The following is a 16341-nucleotide window of genomic DNA, read 5'->3' as shown; positions in this document are numbered from 1 at the left end:
TTAGTTATGTTATATTGGATACTAATACATAATATGTGCCATGGCAAATTGGTTTTATCTGCTATTTTAAATTTCTTTGTAAATCAAATTAATTTATTGATATTACAGTTAGTAATTCTTTCCAATTTTCAGAGTAATTTGGACTTATCCAGTCTGAGATTGTTTTTGATATTGATGCTTTTATATATGTCTCTATATCAGGAAAGTTTAATCCTCCCTGTTTCCATGATCTGATATGATGTATTAAAGTTGATCTGTTTCTTTTGGAAAACCATAAACATTTTATTAGGCAAGAATTTATTTCTTTGAGTATATTCCTTCCTGGTAATAGTTGTATTGCCAAAGCTATATATCGGATCTTGGGCAGTAAAACCATTTTTATTAACTGTAGTCTATCTTCAGATATTAATATTATTTTGTTCCATTTTTTCCAAAATATATTTTAATTATATTGATGATATTATTGTAGTTTATTTGAGACTAACTCATTATTATCCTTGCATAACTCAATTCCTAGATATTTTAAGGTAGATTATTGTTTCCATATGATCTGATCCCCCTTAGTCTGCAGTTCTTATTTTTTATTTAAAAATAAAAAAATAGATTTTGCTTTATTGAAATGGAGTCCTGAAGTCATGTGAAATTTGTCAATTAATATATCTAATTCTTCTAATGTCTCTTTTGTATTAGATAATCTTAGTAATATGTCATCAGCAAATAGCATTACTTTAGAATTGTATTGTTCATAAACATCCATTACATTGATTTTTATAATGTTACGAATTGAATCTGCCAATATTTCAATAGTCAGAGCAAATAAAATCAGTGACATGGAACATCCTTGTTAGTGCCTTTTGTTATATGTATAGATTCAGAGGTAAAAGGACCTAACTTGACATACTCTAAATTATTTGTGTATATATTCTTTAGAAGATGACCAAAGGATGCAGGAAATTCAAATAGCATTAGGATTTTGAATAAATAGTCCCAATTTAGGGAATTAAAGACTTTCTCTATATTTAAGCCAATTATGATTGTTTCTTTATTTTCTTTATTAACATAATCTATAAGAGAAAATTATCCTTTTAATATTGTCATGTGTGTGTCTATGATATATAAATCCAGCTTGATCATTATTTATTGTTTTGGATAGTGGTATTTTCATTCTGTTAATATTGTCATAAATATCTTACAGTCATTATTTGATAATGATATAGGTCTATATGATGTACAGAGGTTTGGTGATTTGTTTTCCTTTCGGATTGGTATGATTAAGGAATATCTCCAAGAGGGTGGTGTTAATGCTTGTGACTGAATTTCTAATAGAGTTTTATAGAATACGGATAGTATCTTTGAAGGAAAAAGTTTATATATTTCCATAATTATGCCATCTATACCTGGAGCTTTATTATTTTTACCCTCTTTTATTGTATCTGTAATTTCTTTGTAGGATATGGGTACTTGCAGATCTAGTTTTAATTTTTTGGCATTTTTTTTTATATTACACCATTTTTCATATAGATTTAATTGATAGATATGTATATTTTCTTTTTGGAAATGATACATATAGTGATTTCTATAGGCATCAAGAATGTCACCTATATCTGAGACATTTTTCCCTTTCTTTTCATGGAAGATACTTTTAATGGTATTAGCTTTTGATTGTATTTTGATTCTTGTGGATAAATTATGTAGATATTTGGGAGAAGTGGCCAGGGTATTAATTTTTAGTTGTTCTAAAGCTAAACTAGTTTTATGTGTTAGAATTTCATTGTATTTATTGTTTAATCCTTCTACTTTCTTTTTCATCTTCAAATAATTTTGATTTTTTTCAGCCTTTACTGACAAAAGTTTGGATTGTAGATCTCATAATTCAGAATCTCATTATTTGATTTTTGTTATACCAAGTTAGGGTTTTACCATATATGTAAGCTTTTAATGAGTCCCATATCATTATTTTATGTATCTCTGTGGTGTAATTAATATTTAAGAAGAACTGTAATTCGGATAATAACCAGGGTTTGAACTCTTTAATTTTAGTTATTTATGCTGGAGTTCTGGAGTTAAAGATTAATGGTCTGTACCCATTTTGAAGTTTTAGTATCAATGAATTGTGGTCTGAAAAGGGGCAGGGAGTGATTGAGAAATTAATGATTTTAGAGTGTAATTCATAGGCAGCAGATATTTTACCTATTCTAGTTTGGGTACCAAATCTGTGATCTTGACGGGAAAACAAAAAAGATTTATCTTCTTTAAATTTGAAAGTATCTACAAGGTGAAATGATTCTACCCACTTGTTTAAAGCTTTTGATACAGTAGATGTATGCAGTGGTCTTTTATTTGTAGTTTCAGAAATATCAAATATACAGTTAAAATCTACTCCTAATATTAAGTCGCCTTTATAATTTTTGGAAATGAAATCCAAGTGTTTTTTTTAACATTCCTGTTCCAATGCCTTTGAACCAGTATAGATTGGCTAGGGTCCATATTCTGTTATTATATTTAACTATTACTAATGCCATAAGACATTCTTTATCTTCATACTTATAAATTATTTCTGGGTTAATCACATTTGTTTCCATAAGATTATTACCCCTTTTATCTTTTAAGTGGATTGCACCAATATCATATATTCCTTAGGATTCCATTTGTAATTGTCATTTGTTTTGAAATGAGTTTCTTGAAGGAAGACAAATTGTGCATTGTTCAGTTTTAAATATTTCAGTATATTTGATCTCTTGCTAGGCTTGTTTAAGCCATTGGTATTTAACGATCTTCTTCTTCTTCTTTTGGCTTTTTCCTGGTTAGGGATCGCCACAGCAGATCACCTGTCTGCTCATGATTGGCAGTGGAGTTTTACAGTGTCCAGTTGCCAGCCTGGCGCCCAACCTTCCACGGAAGGCACACACACGCACACACTCACACTTAGGGCCAATTTGGAGTGTCCAATCCACCTACAGCATGTCTTTGGGATGTGGGAGGAAACCGGAGCACCCGGAGGAAACCCACGCGACCACAGGGAGGACATGCAGACTCCGCACAGAAGGCATCCCAGCCGAGGATCGAACCGGAGAACCTCTTGCTGTGAGGCGACAATGCTAACCACTGCACCACCATGGCTGCCCATTGGTATTTAACGATAATAAAGTTAAATTCATCTTAGGTTATTTAGACTATGTATTTTCTGTTTTATTGTGACTATTAAACATTTCCCTCTGATAACTATAAATTTTATGTTTGAACTTTTAAAGGAAATTATCAGTTTTAACCTTTGAGTATTTACCAGTAAAGTAGTGTTTTGGTCAGGTATACTAAAAATGTTTTTGTGAAATTAATTTAAATTAATAAATGTTAACAAAACTAAGATCCGCACTAGCCATGGAAATAAAATCATTCCTAATCTGATGGATAAATCTAAGTCCATCTGATTATCACTCATATCTTGACAATCCAGAACATCTGAGCTCCATAAATTGAATTATCATATGGAGAATATTTGTAGTAGGAATAAGCAATATTTATATTATTTTGAACAGATATAGTACTATTGTAGATTAGACAGAATTCTAATACAGTATAAATGTCTACTTATTGTATAAGCAATTAATATTTACATGAAAGATAGTTGACAAGCAATTCAATCATAGTAAAGTAGGATGTATCATATATAAAACCTCAGTAAAAGATTATAGCATACAGTTATTTAACATATTCACCCTTATTGATGAAGTATTTCAAAACATATTACTTAATATAAATAGAAGGTAAAAATATTTATACCTAATGTTTATACTACAATTTATTTTAGTGGATATATCAGAAGTTATATTTCATTGTTTGCTAGCATTTAAGTAATCACTTTGTTTGTTGCTAACTTACTTAAAGCATCAAGTTTGTTTTATGTGAACATTGATGAAAGTTGTGCATTTCAATTATCATTGCATTTCTCTTCCCCCATTTCCTTCATATAAGGATTTTCATATCTGTCATTTCTTGTTATAAAATGAGTGAAATTATAGGTTAAAACAACAAATTCAGTTATTGTGATTAATGATTACAAGTTCCCTTTCCATTTTCATAAATTGCCATTTCATATACTGAAAGATTTTAGATTTAAATGGCAGCATTTTATTTTGTATAATCAGCAGAGATAAAACTGAGTGATTATTGTCAATTTAATATTCTTTATTCAGAATGTGATTGTTACATTCTGTGACATTTCTAGTTCAGGCTTTTATTGTTTCCCTTGAACATCTTTGTCAGTTTGATGCCCTGTATAAAACATTAGTTACCTTGGTAACAGCTTACGTATTATGTATGGTCATGATGGGTTACAAAACCACAATTCAAGTTAAAGCAATTATATGACTTGTTATGCACATTTACTTATATGAGAAAATCATCATGCTTCCCCTTGTTGTTCAATATAGTGTATGTCATTTATGACAAGTTAAAACAGTAGTGTTGTTATACACAAGGCCATGTTATTAAACTGTCTATTGTAAATTTAATATTATTTGTTCAGCATATGATTGTTACATTCTGTGACATTTCAAGTCCAGGCTTCTATTGTTTCCCTTGAACAAGTTGGCAGTTTGGTGTCATATATAAATATTAGTTACCTTGGTAACTGCTTAAGTATTATATATGGTCAAGATGGGTTACAAAAACTAAAATTCAAGTTAAACGAATTACATGACTTGTTATACATATTTACTTATATAAGAAAATGATCATCCCATTGATGTTCAATGTAGTGTATGTCATTTATGACAAGTTAAGACAGTAGTGTTATTATACACAAGCCCATGCTATTAAATCCTGTATTTAATATCTAAATTTAGCAGGCTGCTTCATCTTATATGAAGATTATATATTTTATGTCTAGATTTAATAAAATCATACATTATATAACTATGGTGTGTTTTTTTTTTTTTTTTTTTGGCTGTTGCTTAGTTATTTGAGAGACCACAAGCTGTAATGCTTATTCTTATTATTAGATCCTTCCAAGCATGTTTATACAGTCCATAGACTATAAATTATGAGACTCTTCAAGGTTCTTATTTGTTATAAGTACATTGCCATCCTTACATACACACATATCAGTACTTCAAGCATGGAAAACAATGCCCATCTAGTTTTGCCAGAATACCATTCACTAGTTCATGTGGTGTGTTTCCATGCTGTTCTTAAATATCCAAACCAATATTTGTTCTCTTCCATTTTATCAGCCTGTTCCATGCAGTGGCCACTCTACCAGTGAACCACTCAAAACACCTTCCATTCCCACATATATTTCCACAAAGGAAATCTGATGGCTCTCCAGCACTTCCTGATAACCTCAAACACCCCTAGAATTATCTATACCCAGATGCCCAACATGTCCAAGCAAACTCACCTCCCAGACCACTGCAAAGGGTACTGCACAAGACCAAGTGCTCTTAGTCTTTCACAATAACTCAGACTTCCACTCTTATGTAAGTCCTTAATGTGTTTGGACCAAAATACATTTTAAATACAAAATTGCACTTATTATATTTTTTCCCTTTTATCAAGAATTAACTTAATAAGCTAAATGAAGTGTTGGGAGACCATCAATATGTGTACATGTGGTTTAAAACAGCCCTTTTATTATATTTTTTTCCTAAAAACAAAAACTTCATTATAGAGGCTACTCAGAGGCGTTAAGCATTATCGTCACTCTGTCTCCATTACCATAGCAACCTGGGAGTGTCTGTTTCTGTTAGTGTGTCTGTGTACTGCATACCAGAGGCTCATGATGCACCTGAAGCAAAGCTTCACTTCACTGCAACTTCAAGCCTAAATTCCCTCCCTTTCAGTGAGGCAGCAGCCAAGAAAAGAACAGAGAGCAAACAGATAAAAAAAAAAAAACCTTCCAACAAGCCGCCACAACAAGAGATAACACATTCTTCCAGCCTTCCCACCTCTCACTCAGAAGATATATAAACAAACTATTCTCTGTCAAAATATCCCAAATCACAGTTTTATCCACCCCCTTCCCCTAGATCCAGGCTAAAACACCAAATGTCTCTTCTTAATACACAAGCATCAGTAAACCTCGATCACAAGCCTCAACCGACAGCTTCTCAGAGATGAAAACAGCAACATACAACAGCTGCCAGACAAAGCTGCATCCACACACACCATGTCAGGCTTAATCAAACAGCACTCGAAGCTATGATACCTGCCATAATTGATATTAACTATGTTTAGACAGAATAATAATGACATTTGTACTAGCTGCCAGACACAGCTACATCCACGCACACCATATCAGAATTCATCAAACAGCACTTGTAGCTGTGATACCTGCCATAATTGATATTAACTATATTTATACAAAATAATGATGACATTTGTACTAAGAGCTTGATACTATTATTTAAACAGGATATACATGACATTTCTAAATAATACTTTAACTGAAGAAGGCATTAGTCTCCATGACAGCATTTTTTAAACACTCTACTGTTACTGCTATTATATATGATGTTAATTTGTTACATTTGAGTCTGAACTCTGATAAATGGCACCTTGTTGAATTAGTTAATTAATTACTTAAATTATTATAAGTAAAAACAATGAAAAATGAACAAGATAAGTATTCACTGAGTTCAAGTAGGGGAATAGAAACTTCTATGTTTGTATTATATGTTGCTTTGTTTGGCTTATATATAATGTAACTAGTAACCCATCTTAACCTACCTTTGTTTGTGAAGAATTATTGGATTCTTTGAACATTCTGAATAAATCATTACTGGTGTTTAAGAAACCCTCCTTTTTTAAATAAAAACAGATGGCAAGTGATATACCATATCAATTGATACTTTGAGATATGCAGTTGTAAGAATTATTTTTTTGGGACAGCTATCTTGGAATCAGCTTTTTGTTTCTTCTTTCTAGCATCAGTCCAAGCATTTGTTTCTTTTATTCTTTTAAGAGTAGGGGCCATCCGTTCCATTTCTTCTGGGATAGACACTATATTGTTGTTTTTGATGAATATAGTAGCTTATTCTAAGTCATTAAAGGTTCTCATCTCATTGGCAAAAGGTATTTTTATCTTGACTAGAAAGGCCAGCTGTGCTTTAATGTTGCTTTGTTTCAACAGTTTTATTATTGGCCAGACTTTTTCCTTTGTTCTAGTAGTCTGGAAAAATAATCATTGTCAAACCTTATCAGGCTTTGGTTGTATTTTAAGGGTGATTTTCTCCAAGCAGATTTTAATATTAGTTCATTTCCCAGAAATGAAAAACATTTTTTAATTATGGATCGAGGTGGAGCATTTTTTGAGTTTGAAGCAGGTTTCCTCAGTGCTCTATGCACCCTTTCAATTCCAAATGAAAGTCTCTCTTTCAACTCTAAACATTCAGGAATCCAGGTTGTTAAGAATTAAATAATGTCTTCTCCTTCAGTGTTTTCAGGCAGACCAAAAATCCTTATGTTGTTTCTCCTTTTCCTGTTTTCTAAGTCATCTATTTTGTTAAGCAGCCATGCATTCTGTTTAAGTAGAAATTCTTTTTGGAATTCTTCCTCTTTGAGTCTCCCTTCAATGCCATTTAGAGAAGTCTCTATATTTGTTATTTTTCTATGGTGTTGCTGTAATAGTTCATTAAGAGTATCAGTCTGTTTTTGAGAATTTAATTTGAGGTTTTCTAAGTTTTTTTTAAAACCATCCATCTTCAAAGATAATTCCTGTAAGGTAGATGTCATCAATTGCAGTTCTTTCTTCAAAGCAGCATCTGGATGAGAATTCCTTGAGTTGTTTATATTCAGTGACTCAATATATCTCCAAGTTACTTGACAGGGAAATGCTTCTATATCTCCACCAAAACTGATATTTATGTAGTTTAGTAGTTTATCTTTAGATTTCTGATGTTTTAAACTTGAAAATAATAAAATGTTCCTATATTATTATACTAGTTTATGGAGCTCTCAAAATTCACTGCTCTCAGTTGGCCATCTAGGCTCCACCCCTCTTCTATCCAATCTTGATATATTTTAGTAAAGTATTGTCTGTAGGATAGTAGCCAACTTATCATAAACAGACCCTTCCCAGAAACAGGGATATGAGCACAAATCCAATAATTCATTTGTTTTAAAACTTTGGGATATTCATTTTGTATTTAATTGAAAACATTAAAATAAGGGTTGTATGCTTCATCTTCTGTTTTTAGTGCCCCTATTTTTGTTGGTTGAACCACACTTTGATACCCCTCCTTTTTAAGGGCTTCACTCATAATATTATCAAGACTCTTCCTTGATTGGATTATGTCCTGTACTTTTAATTTCAAACATTTTGAATATACATGGCCATTTTCAATTTTTATGCCACAGGGATATAAACACATCCATCTATTTTTCTCAGTCTCATAGTTCTATTTCTTTGTACAGTCATAAAAGCATTTATAGCCATACTGTTTGATATTCTCCCTTAAAGAAAAAATAATAATATCTCTGCTTCGGATACAAATGCAATAAATCTACTCCTTTAAACCATTCTTATGCATTAAATTTGTTTTTTTATCAAAACATTGAAATTAAACTTTACATAATTTCTTTTTATAACATCATACAACTTTAGTTACGTTGTAATATTCACAGGGACAGATTCCGTAAATTTCACAGAATCTGTTGTATCTCACTGATATCAGTGGGAAAAGATGCTGGTAGCTATGCAATATGTAAATATGCCACAGTAAACTCAGAATATCTCAGCACACATCAGAGTATCTCAACAGTAATGTCTCACTGTATATCACTCACATTTACTTCATAATTAATGAAAAATCACTGTCAAAGCATGATGTACATTAATAAAGTTACAGAAAGAATCTCACAATCTAAGCTGCCTGACATTCATAGATATATATATATAACAGAATCTCTCCAGTAAGCTTACAGACAACAATGTAATAGCTGTGTAACTGTTTTATTATGAAAATATGCTAGCTATCACTTACAGATTCTGATGGAATCTGAACATTTTGTGAAAGGCAATCACAGCCACATCACCATAGCTAACAATGGGTGTAGGACATGTGTGGGGAACACAGGTAACACACACACACACAAGAAAACTGGGAGATAGAAAAGCAAATGTTGAGTATGTATGAAGAAAAAGGACACACAAGAGACATGTTAGAATAGGAAAGCCTGAGGGAAAGTCAGAGGAGTATGGGAATTATTTTATTTATTAATTAATTAATTTATTTATTTATTTTGGTGTGGATAGGCCCCATTTTTTAAGAATAGAAAGAAAGAAAGATAAAGACAGGGAAAGAGGAAGAGAAGGCCATCACAGTAGGTATACACATAGAACAAATATCACTACACAGACAAAGGCTGGAAAAAATATTAAGGACAGGTAAGTTGCACAGATGGCACACTGCACAGTGTGGGCAATGGAAAGATGTCAAAAGAGATGGGGATGCATACTAGCTATAGTGAAATGCAGAAAAACATATCTGTATATGGACTATCATGTTACAACATATTGCAAACAGTGTAGCAGTCATACATGGATGTGTATGACCAATGGAAGGTGTTTGTTGTAGGGTAATAACAGGGATCACAGTACACATTTGATAAATAAACCCATATGTCAGCAATACAAGTGTAAGCCAAGCAACATCACAGATGAGCAAATGCAGACCTTGGTTGAAATGTTAGATTCCTGACCCAAATACTCCACAGACTCTGGAATAGACTGGCCATACATGTCAAGCAGAGTGCCTCTTTGGCCCTCTTCAAAAGGAACCTTGATGATTGGGTGGGAGATGGGAAATTCACCCCGGGGATCACGTCAGTCACCCTGCTAGACAAGGGTCCAGGGAAATAAATACTGTGGGAAGAAATAGCCAGGGAATTGTTATGGCTAGGCTTGTATAGGCCCTAGGGCCGATAGCCTAGTACCAACCTATGAATCTATGAACTTATGGGACTATGTGCAGAGACATGTGCATACATCATTGAATGTGTACACCATTTGCCAAAAAGTATGAATTTATGTAAATAATGAATGGTTGTGGAAATGTAACATAGACTAAACAAGGCATACTGTACTGTTACTGAATAAATTATCACTACCGTGGTGTATACATTAATGTTACATTGAAGATCTATGCAGTCAGTAAAGAAGGATTACACATATGTATAATATACATTTATATGACCCAACATGGCATCAGTATTGACAACACATGTACACAGCATGACATCATGCCAGTGGGACAGCATGACCACTATCATCCTAAAGATATGGGCAAAGACATTTCCTTTTGTTGCACATACATGATATAGCAATACACAAATCTGAACCATAGCACTGTGGTAGTGCTAGACTAGGGTCAACATGCTATTTGCAAGTTTCTGTCACTAACACACATGTTTACAGTGTAATTGTTTAAGCAGTAGTTGCATGTTAACTGCCACAGTGCATGTACAGGTGAATGTGAAATGAAAGTGGAATGTGTTAAAGTGTGTCATGTACATGTTGAAACATAATAGTAAATGGCACACGCTATCTGCACTGTATGTTTAAACCTTTAATGCATAAGCATGGCAAACAGAATGATGACAGCATTCACAATTGGATTACACAGACAATGCTTCCAGACCTGAGGGACCACACTGATGGGGATGATCCTCACAAATGATCTCTCAGGCTATCTCTCTGAATGAGCTGTGTATAGCCTGTGCCATATAATGAAAAAAAAAATCCAAATCATGTCCCTCATCTGTGTACACAACACATCAGTCATCACCTCCTAGATCTGCTCCCCATAATTGTCTCTCAGTTGTTACTGTCTTCATCTCCTCTAGGGTCTAGTAAGGATGATGGCACATGCAGGTTCACCTTCCTCATCATTATCCTCATCATCATAATGGTCATCATCATTGAAAGACTCCAGCCTTAGCCTGGCATGTGCTCATTGTCTACTTCTGACTGGTGATCTTCCATGTGTCTCATGCTCTGTCAAGATGAATCAAAACGCAGGACATAAATTACATATGCATAACTAATACTACCCATCTGCATAACATACCCACTGTGACACAATGAACAGACAGAAAACAGTCCTCATGAAACTTTTGAAATACATTATGACCATAGTCCACTGTATCACATTATGCAATATATTTCAGTAGTCAAAACATAACAGTGGAAAGCAAATGGCTATCAGGCAATGCATTCCTATGAAGTCCATAGCTGACATTAAACTGAAACTGATGTGCATATCTGCAGTCTGAGATACATTAATTAACATCCTGACCACGTGTTAGTTCTGCATATCAGAATATGAGAGTTAATGTATATTAGCATACATTGAAGGTCTAATTTAAAACACAATTCCAGATGAAATTACATAAACATCATTACATAGCACAACTGTAATCAACAGAATTACTGCTAGCAGATGGCTCCTCTTGCACACAACACCTTCCTTATGTCCCATTATCTCTACTTATGGACATGCCCAATAACAGAATATGTTAAGGGACACTGTATCCATAGGTTCATAGGTTCATAGGTTGGTACTAGGCTAGCGGCCCTAGGGCCTATACAATCCTAGCCATAACAATTCCCTGGATATTTCTTCCCACAATATTTACTTCCCTGGACCCCTGTCTAGCAGGGCAACTGACATGATCCCCGGGGTGAATTTCCTATCTCCCATCTAATCATCAAGGTTCCTTTTGAAGTGGGCCAAAGAGGCGCTCTGCCTGACATGTATGGGCAGTCTATTCCAGAATACGGGGAGTCTCTGGGTCAGGAACCTATCCCTCTAGCATGTTTTGTTCATTGTGATGACAAGGTTTAGATCCCTGGAGCGTGTGGCTCTGAGAGATTGGGATTTCTTTAAGTGGAGCATGTCCAACAGCTCAGGGTTTGATATGGCTTTGTATGTTAAGCAGAGATTGCCTCCGAGTAGATGATATGCCACAGAATATAGCTGGAGTTTTTTTCGACAGTCAGCATATGGCATCTGCTTTAGGCCTGTGATTCTTTTAGTGAGGTATTTCTGTGGCCTTTCTAGCTGTTGCAGATGTCTTGTGAGGTACATACCAAATGAGGCATTATACTCTATAATGGGTCTAATGAGGGATGAGTACAGTGGGACAATGACCTCCTTTTTTCTGGATGAAAAGCCCTTAGTGATGAGGTGTGCCACACAGAAGGATTTCCTGACTGTTATGGCGATGTGGTTATCGAAGGTGAGACCACTGTCCACCTGTGTCCCTAAATCTCTCCTCACACTTTTGGTGTTTAGTGTACTGCCACCTATGTGGTAATTCATGGGTACATGTTTTTTTTTCCCAAAGGGGATAACTATACATTTCTTGGCATTAAGCTTGAGCCCATGACTCTGGCACCAAGCATCTGTTTCTGTAAGGCCCTTTTGTAGAATATCCACATCATTTGGGGATTCAATAATGGCTCCCAGTTTGCAGTCATCTTCGAACTTTGTTAGCCAGAGTCCCTTAGTGTTGGCCTGTACTTCAGAGAAGTAGATGCCAAACAAGAGCAGTCCCAGGACTGAACCCTGAGGTACTCCACTTGTCACTTGTTTGGAGCTGGATTTGGAGTCAGCTACTTTTACAGTCTGGGTTCTATCAGTAAGCCAGTTGGCAACCCATCGAGTGACATAGGGATTTATGCTCAGCTTAGTAAGTTTATCTATGATTCCAGAGTGGGGAATGGTGTTGAAGGCCTTGTCGAGGTCCAGATAGGCTGCATGGACCACCTTACCCTCGTCCACAGCTCTGGAGACTGATTTGAAGAAGTCAGTCAGGTTCAGGAGACAAGATCGGCCCTTCATGAACCCAAACTGGGTGGGGTCCAGTGTTTGAAGGTTGCCAATGTCTTTGTTTATAAGTTCCATGATCATGCGTTCCATGCCCTTGCAGATTAGGCTCATCAGACTGATGGGACGATAGTTCCCAGGATCCAGGGTGGATCCCCCCTTGTGGAGTGAGATAACTGTAGCTGTGCGCCACTCAGTAGGCATGAAGCCCTAGGTGAGGCTATGATTAGACATGACACTTAGGTGAGCTGCCAGTTCATTTTGTAGTTCATGTAGTACACAGCCCGGGATGTCATCTGGTCCTATGGATGCTGTATTCTTAGCTTTGGAGAGTGCGGTTTCTACCTGTGTGGCCGTGATTACCGGAATTTGGCAATCTTTTGGTATGTGAGCAGTTTAAACAAGGCCATGCAATGGCATGCATAACACAGCATACCAACGGAAAAAATAACATGACCTGAACAGTTGTTTATTCACCAGCATTAAGCATGGCAAGCATATGCAAAGCAAACACATGCAACATATTCTGACATTTGAAATGAAGCACTACCCTGACACTGCCTCATGCAACATTCACATAACTGTAATTTGACGAATAAAAATGGAAAATGACAACATAATATTAGCATTGGGACCTGCACTGTTTAACAATGATCTCTGCCTCAGTAAGTGCCCAGCTGAGTATCTGACAGGATATCACTACTTACGTTATGCCTGTATGTGTTCCCTGAGCAGTTGTGTCTGTGTGTGAATGTAGAATGTAGTCCATGTGTCAGTGCATGTAATGAGTCATATCAACAGCCACCAGTTAACATTGTTAAAATGAAGACACAGTGAGATGACAATAATGTGGAAAATCTGAAAGTCATATAACAAACAGCTGAGCCAGGCAGCATGGTGATTGGCTAAATCCACATCATTTTAAGGAATGTAACACTACCAGATAGTAATAACAATCAATCATAAACATAGTTACAGCTTGTGACACATGCGAATCTAGTATATATATTGCACAAAAATTTTTGTCTGCCTGCAACAGTATGCATGACCTACCTACATTTATTGGCAATCACTGCCCTGCAAAATGCAAACATCCTTATGCTGCTTGCTGATTATGAAATGGTGCAAAGAAATGCCTATGTACACAATTATCCCCAACCATAGCATACAAGTATATTTTCACTAAACCATCAAAGGTGCTGCAGGCAAATGTGATACCAATATTGAACTGAAAGGCATGCCACACAAAGACAGTATGAACATTGACACAGTGACAGCAGGCCCCCATTCAGTATGCGAACAGGAAGGCACTGAGAACCATCTAACTCCAACACATGTAACAACACGTGCATCATAAACAGCAGGCAAAGCAGTATAGACTTGCATGTGAAACAAAAACACCTTAACATCAGTGTGACAGTTACACAAACTACGGTCATTTAGGTTGTGGCCTACATTTCAGAAACTATCTTCAGAAAACATGGCTTGCTGCTAAATGATATTTAAACCTATTTTTATTTCAACCAGACTTGCAAGCAGATACATAGTTGCACTTACCTTACAGATGCATGATAGGTATTCCTGCATTAAAAGCAATATAAATGGTAATATCAAAAATACAGACCTGTAACAAGGATCCAATACATTTTATTTAACAAAACAAAGAAAGTAAGCAACAGACCTATCTCCCTCTGCTGCTCTTCCAGCCTGTGCATCTACAGGGCATGGTTACTTGTCCTTCCTTGTCACCTGCAGAAAAAAACAGCAACTATGAATGATGTAGTTCTCAAAAAACAGTGATAAACATTGCTCTGACCAGGTTCTAAAGCTTTTTCTGTTGAAGAACATTACAGAATCATCATACACATTTTTTAATGTTACGCATGATCCTTTACATCTTATAACATAATTAAACACAGAGTGGAGGACTTGAAATTCAAACTTGCAGCTCTAAGCCTAACACCTACCTGCCTAGATAATCCATCTTACCTGAGAGCATATCATGTGAATGCAGTGAAAAGACCTGGATTATGAATGTGCAAAGATGGGTTAATAATATAGATCATGGCTTAAGATTCACAAAAAGGACAATGTGCTGGGCAATTAGAAAAATAAGTTGAAAGAATGAATGCATGTCAGCACAGTGCTCACAACCGATAACAGCAAATAAAACCTTCATCCCTCAGAGAGTGGGACAGTGTCATGTATCATATAGGTGCTGTTAACAGACAAATATAATGTGCTGTACAGTAAGAACACAGTAATGTATGTGGGAGGACTACATGTAAAGATATTAATTGACAAAGTAAACATCATAAGTCAAATCCATACATCACTGTCTCCATCATCTGCGTTTTAGGTGTATGTCTGACCATCCAACTCCTTCCAAAGTTAAGGATGTGAAGGTTTCTGAAGTGAATTTAATAATGAATTTAAAAAATTACACATAAAAGAAATAATTACAAATGTTTTGGGCAGAAATATAACAGTCTGTTCCAAGCTTCACACATAACAATCTCAGCTAAAAATACTATGCAGTGCAGCTAAATACTCCACAAAGATAAAATGTATATCAGCCAAGAAGAAACCAAAGATCCAACATCTCAAAATGTAATAAATAACACTTTATTTTGCAAAACTTTCAAGCTACAAGAACCCGTTCTCAATGCAAATTAAAAACAGCCATGATTAATTGCTTTCACGTTTTATAATACAAACCAGCCTATCAAAAAAACAATCTAAGGTCAACTGACCACATAAAGTATAAAGTGTATCATAAAAGCATTCTAAAAATATAAAGCACAGTAATATTCAAATAATCATAACAAATGGCAATCACTAGACATTATAATTAAAAAAATAATAATAATAAGTTAATAAACATTAAATATCATTATGTTTCAATCTTAAAACAGATTTGATACTATTCATTACATTAAAACCAGGTGGTGGATCTGCCCTAAAATAATTAGTCCATCAATATTCTGCAAGCTCAATTCTACTTATAATATCATCCCCTCTTTTATATATGTATAACTAATAGACAAAATAATGAAAACTCATCTCTGTGTCAACTGATAAAACCTGTAGTTCTCTGTGTATGGTATCATGACTCAAAAAGCCCATGAACTGAAGTTATAAATGTTTATTATATCTTCTTCTTCTTCTTTCAGCTTTTCCCGGTTAGGGGTCACCACAGCGGATCACCTGTTCGCTCATGATTGGCAGTAGAGTTTTACAGTGTTGAGTTGCCAGCTCGGTGTCCAGCCTTCCACAAAAGGCACACACATGCACACACTCACACCTAGAGCCAATTTAGGGTGCTCAATCCACCTATAGCATATCTTTGGGATGTGGGAGGAAACCGGAGCATCCAGAGGAAACCCAGGCAACCACAGGGAGGACGTGCAGACTCCACACAGAAGGCACCCCAGCTGAGGATCGAACCAGAGAACTTCTTGCTGTGAGGCAGCAATGCTAACCGCTGCACCACCATGGCCGCCGCATAACTGTT

The sequence above is a fragment of the Protopterus annectens genome, chromosome 1.part0 (assembly GCF_019279795.1).
Source record: "Protopterus annectens isolate FY-2018-M chromosome 1.part0, PAN1.0, whole genome shotgun sequence".
Taxonomy (NCBI): Eukaryota; Metazoa; Chordata; order Ceratodontiformes; family Protopteridae; genus Protopterus; species Protopterus annectens.
This window is presented reverse-complemented; position numbering follows the sequence as displayed.